General features: G+C 47.0%; 1 protein-coding gene across 1 annotated transcript in view; it reads right to left on the bottom strand.

Annotated features, from left to right (window-relative positions):
• The window catches only part of LOC137429581 (polypeptide N-acetylgalactosaminyltransferase 6), an 86,353-nt gene extending 81,333 nt beyond the window's left edge, over positions 1–5,020 (bottom strand). Inside the window, exon 1 of the mRNA XM_068119600.2 lies at positions 4,705–5,020. The gene's annotated coding sequence lies outside the window, so the exon portion shown is untranslated. The remainder of the gene's footprint in view (positions 1–4,704) is intronic.
• Positions 5,021–5,582: the final 562 nt, after the last annotated feature.

The following is a 5,582-nucleotide window of genomic DNA, read 5'->3' on the forward strand; positions in this document are numbered from 1 at the left end:
AAAAGTCGAGAGGGTTTGGCTTTGTCACGTTTGAAAACCCAAAGGACGCCAAGGATGCAGAAAAGGCTTTGAATGGCAAGGATTTGGATGGTCGGACCATAACAGTAGAGAAGGCAGGCCATGGGCGTCGAGGGGGCTACAGAGGAGGAAAACGTGGAGGTAGTTTCAGGGGTGGCTATGGCTCCCGGGGTGGGAGTAGTAGTTTTGGTGGTAGCCACAGTCGTGATTACTACGGAGGCTCCCAGCAGCAGCAGCGCAGTTTTGGCAGCTCCCGAAGGGATGATTATCAGGGTCGTGGCCGAGAATGAGACCGCTATTCACGTGACTACAGCGACGAGCGCTCCAACCATGATTATTATGAAACTTAGGAAGAATTTGAAGCACTGAATGCTGCGGAGTAGCTGAGTCAAGATTTCTACCTGGATTAACCTGTGAACTCAACATTCTTAAATGCGTCCACACAGCGAATACTTCCAGGCCTCACCAACTACCATGAAACATGGCTCCCAGCTCAGCCTCCTTCAAAAAGTGCTATAGATTTGCTTTGCTTTGGATTTTTGATCACAACCCCTTAACCTTCATTCAAAAAATGAAAAATAAAAACCAGAGATTGATGGGATGGAGTTTGGCTTTGCAGAAGTTCAACTTGGAAATTGAGCATGTAAAGGGCAGGGACAATGTCGTTGCTGATGCTTTGTCCAGAGGGAACTAACTTTGGAAATTTCTGTAGGTTGTTTGGAAGTTTTGTTGCTTTATTTTGGGAAATATTAATTATCGTTGCTCATGGGAATTGGTGATTTGGGTGTGAGTTTTACTTTTGTTTGTTAAAAGAGTTTTTGCATGCAAAGAAGGTGTGGTGAAGAATGAAGGTGTGGAGGTTGAAAGAGGTGACAGTAAGGGAGGCATTAAAAGAGATGCTGAGTAGGGTAGAGGATGATGTGGTTGAGCTTGAAAGTGGTTGGATGTCAATGAAAGCTAGTCTGTTGGGAGCCGTTGGTGAGGTATGTGGATGGACAAAAGGACCACCGAGGCACTCGGAAACATGGTGGTGGGATGTTGAGGTTGGAAAGAGGATTGACGAGAAGAGGAAGAAGTTCAAAGAGTGGCAGAAGGCGTAAGGGTACGGGAGCAGAAACAGCAGAGCATGAAAGTTATAAGGCAGCCAGGAAGTCTGCAAAGAAGGAGGTAGCAAAGGCACAGGAGGCATGTAGGAAAATGTTCGGAGAACGCTTGGATTCGGAAGAGGGTCAGAAAGCAGTATTCAGGATTACAAAGCACATAGCGAAAGAGAGGTGTGATGTGATGGGGGTGAGTTGCTTGAAGGATGAAGTGGGACAAATCGTTGTCGACCCAGATGGAATTAAAGGAAGATGGAAAAGATATATGGAAATGCTGTTGAATACAGAGAATGAATGGGATGGCAACATAGAGAGTAACCCAGTTTTAGGACCGGCAGAGAAGATAACTGAGAAGGAAGTTGAGGAATCGATAAAAGCAATGAAGAGTGGAAAAGCGGGAGGGCCGACGGGAGTTGTGGGAGATATGTTGAAGGCAGCAGGAAGTTGGGGTGTGAAGAGAATGACAGAGATCTGTAATCTGGTGGTGAAAGAAGGCCGCATTCCAGTGGTTGGGAACTGAGTACCCTCGTCCCTCTATACAAGGGGAAAGGTGACCCTCTGGAGTGTGGCTCGTACCGAGCGATAAAGTTATTGGAGCATGGAATGAAGGTATTGGAAAGGGTGTTGGAGAGGAGGATAAGGAAGAAAGTGAAGATCGACGAAATGCAGTTTGGATTTATGCCAGGAAGAGGAACGACAGATGCGCTTTTCATTGTGAGGCAGTTGCAGGAGAAGTACATGGATAAGAGGAAGAAGTTGTTTTTGGGGTTTGTTGATCTGGAGAAAGCATTCGATAGGGTTCCAGGCAAAGTATTGACATGGGCATTGAGGAAGTTAGGAGTGGAGGAATGGTTGATCAGAGTAGTGATGGCAATGTACAAAAGAGCACGCACAGCTGTAAGGACGAAGGACGGGAACAGTGGTGAGTTTGAGGTGAAGGTGGGAGTGCATCAGGGGTCGGTACTAAGTCCACTACTATTTGTAGCTGTGATGGAGGTGCTGGCTCAGACCGTAAAGGAGGGTTTACCGTGGGAGTTGTTGTATGCAGATGATCTGGTGTTGATTGCGGAAAGTATGGATGGACTGAAGGAAAAGATGAACAAGTGGAAGGAATGTATGGAGACAAAAGGTCTGAAGGTGAATATCGGAAAGACAAAGGTGATGGCAAGTGGTAAAGCATGTGGTGAGGTGGAAAGAACTGGGAAGTGGCCGTGTGCTGTGTGCAGGAAGGGTGTCGGAGTGAACTCCATTCAATGTACAATGTGTGCTGAGTGGGTTCATCAAAAATGTAGTGGTCTGAGAGGGTCATTAACCAATGTGGCAGCTACATTCAAATGTAAGGTGTGCACAGAGGGAGCTGCAGATGGAGGAAATGTTGAGTTGGATCTTGGAGACGGCGTGAAGCTGGAAGGTGTGAAAACATTTTGCTACCTCGGAGACATGCTGAATGGAGAAGGTGGATCAGACTCGGCAACGGTTGCTCGAGTGAGATGTGCATGGAAGAAGTTTCGGGAACTGAGTGGCGTGCTGATGAGGAGGAGAGCGTCGCTGAAGCTGAAGGGAAAGGTGTATGCTGCATGTGTGAGAAGTGTTATGATTTATGGGAGCGAGACATGGGTAATGAACGTAGAGCAGCAACGAAGGCTGGAAAGGGTGGAAATGCGAATGGTTCGATGGATGTGCGGAGTATCGTTGAGAGAGAGGAAGACAAATGATGAATTGCGAAAGATGATGGGAATATTGCCTGTGATTGATGCTGTGAAGAGGAACAGGTTGAGATGGTTTGGTCATGTATTGAGGAAGGATGAAAGTGACTGGTTGAGAAGAGTGATGGAAGTTAATGTAGAAGGAAGTAGAGGACGGGGAAGACCGAGAAAGACTTGGCTAAAGATGGTGGAAGAAGAAATGCGGGCAAGGGGGTTAACAAGGAGAGATGCAGAAAATAGGGCAAAATGGAGAAGATTGTCATGGGGACCGCAAGGCTAACCCCCGCTCTAGCAGGGAACATGGCCTTAAAATGCATGTTGTTGTTGTTGTACTATTATTGTTGTCGTTTAAGGGAAATAGATATTACTATTTTCAAAAGGTAAAAAATTTATGTTTTAAATGAAGCTGGAACCGAACGACGAGGAGGAAGGGGAGAAAAACGAAGGCGGAGTGAGTGAGTCGGGGAAGAAGCATAGTTGCTTTGCGGTCTGGAGCGAACTTTGGCGAGCAAGAGTCACGAGTGAACTTTGGTTTTCCCAGGAAAAGGATTCCTGCGACAGAGTTGTTATCGCTGTGACAGATCAACCTGCGTGTCAGGTTTTGCGGTGGATTCAGAAGAGAATAATCGTCATCATCGTCGTGCCGTTACGCCACGAGACCGGGCCGTCGGCCATTTTGACTCACGCGCTTTGCGCATTGCGCAAGGTCTTTGCTTCGCTTCAGCCGTTTTCACCGCATTCAGGCGTTTATCTGGTGTGTGTGTGCAACGTGGCGTTTGAAGGTTAATTTGCGGTTCGCCGACTGTGAGCCGTGAAACGTCCATACCCGAGGGTGTGATTTCCCAGTCGCCTGGAGGGCGCCTTTGGATTTCCCAGTCGCCTTGAGGGTGCCTTTGCGCAGCTTTGGTCACGTGACTGTGACTGTCATCCAAATGGGATTCTGGTCTCGATTGGACATTGTTCTGACGATCGCTGGAGCGGATCGACTTTGGCTTGAAACCGTAATCAACTTTGGTTTGAAGCTGGGAAAGAGACATTGGGAATGTTCTTGGTTCACTCACTTGGAGCACAGTGAGTTATATGTTACGAAACTGATGGTACCATCATAGGATTTATATTGATTGTACTTTTGATTACAATTATTGTTGTACTGTTATTCTTGTGTGATCTTAATACAATATTTGTTTGTTGGTAACAATTGGTGTGGCTTCACCATTGATCGTTGACATACAGAATAACACATTTTTCTGCCGTGACTCCTCTCGGGGCTCGGAGGTACACCTTGACCAAGGGGTTTGGGGAGGAGCACGTAACACCAGTGAAGACCTATAAAACAAAACAGGAATACATTTTATCCTCTGGCAAACTTCTCCGCACATTATGACAAGTAGGTCTCCTAAGTAGCAATAAGTGCACTCAGGTTGAGAAGAGCCAGAAGGAAATAATGAGGGCAATGGACACTAATGTGCTTTAAAAATGCAAGAGGAGGTGAGCTCTCCACCACTTGCTCATAGAGTTTGTAATTTTAAACTTCCATGCAGGAATTCACTGATTTACAGATGGTGCAGAACAAGCAAACTCTGGAAGGTGGTCTTGGTATGATAGACTGAGACACTTATTGAGAACCTGATGGAGGACATCCACCTGCAGATGGTGAGAAAGCAGAAACAAACTCCAATGTCCCAATCAATAACTACAAGTACAATCGCATACCTGCACCGCATCACGTGGCCTGCGCCGCACCACGATCGGTTGTTATGACGTCAGGGATTTCTGACGAGCTCGAAGCAAAGTTTAAACGCAACGAACGGGGGAGTTCAAGTTCAGGCGCAAAAGTTTCTCAAAAAAAAAGCTTCTCGTGGCCTCAATTTAAAGCTTACCGCGGAAATCTTCATTCCATGGTTCCGAGGAGACGGTCTCGGACGGAGCGTGTCCCGCACGGGCACCGGAAAAGAGAACTATGGCTCCCTCGGGCAGATTCGACAATTTACAACACAAAGGCTCCGATAGCTGAAGCTGCTCCTTAAGGTTGGCTTTGTGCGTTTCCATGGGAACGTCATGGGTGGGAGCGCGGCAAACAAGGGCGTGCATTGAGGCCTGGACACAATGGGTCAGCTCGGGCCATTCTCCGAGTGGGGACGGCCCGAGGGATGGAAAGATCCCGAACGCCGTGATGGAGCACGCGTGGGTTCCACGTCGACCGAGCGAGGCGAGTGCAACGCTGAACGCACGCATGCGTGTGGTACACGCTGGGGGGCGGGGCTAGCTCGAGCGGTGAGAGTGACGCGCGCACCGTCGCAATATCAATCAGGGGCGGGGCCAGCAAACGCCCAGTGACCAGTGTGTTCCTTATTGCCGGGCTGCGTGCGTGCGTGTGCGTGCGTAATAGCGTCATAGCATTTACGTTTTTAGAGTCCAATACGCGGCCTTACTGCTTTTTACAATTGTACAAACCCATGATATATTATTTCCAATATCGTACTGAAGCTCTTGATTCATGGTTAAGGTGAATTACTCCATTTGGAATGTCGTTTTCTTATTTTAATCTTGTTTTCCTTCTACTTGTACATTTTGCTCCATAAATCAGAATGATTTTAAACGAAATAAAGTAGGCGGTGTATAAATCAAGCGAGTTGTTTTTACTATCCATATAATTTATCTGTGCTTTGAATCATCACGTATTAGAGTTAACATCTTGAACTTAAACCCTGAACACACGACTCTCGGAAATATAGAGCACTATTTCTCTTTGAAGAAA

The sequence above is a fragment of the Myxine glutinosa genome, chromosome 6 (genome assembly GCF_964187855.1).
Source record: "Myxine glutinosa chromosome 6, kmMyxGlut1.1, whole genome shotgun sequence".
NCBI classification, from domain to species: Eukaryota; Metazoa; Chordata; class Myxini; order Myxiniformes; family Myxinidae; genus Myxine; species Myxine glutinosa.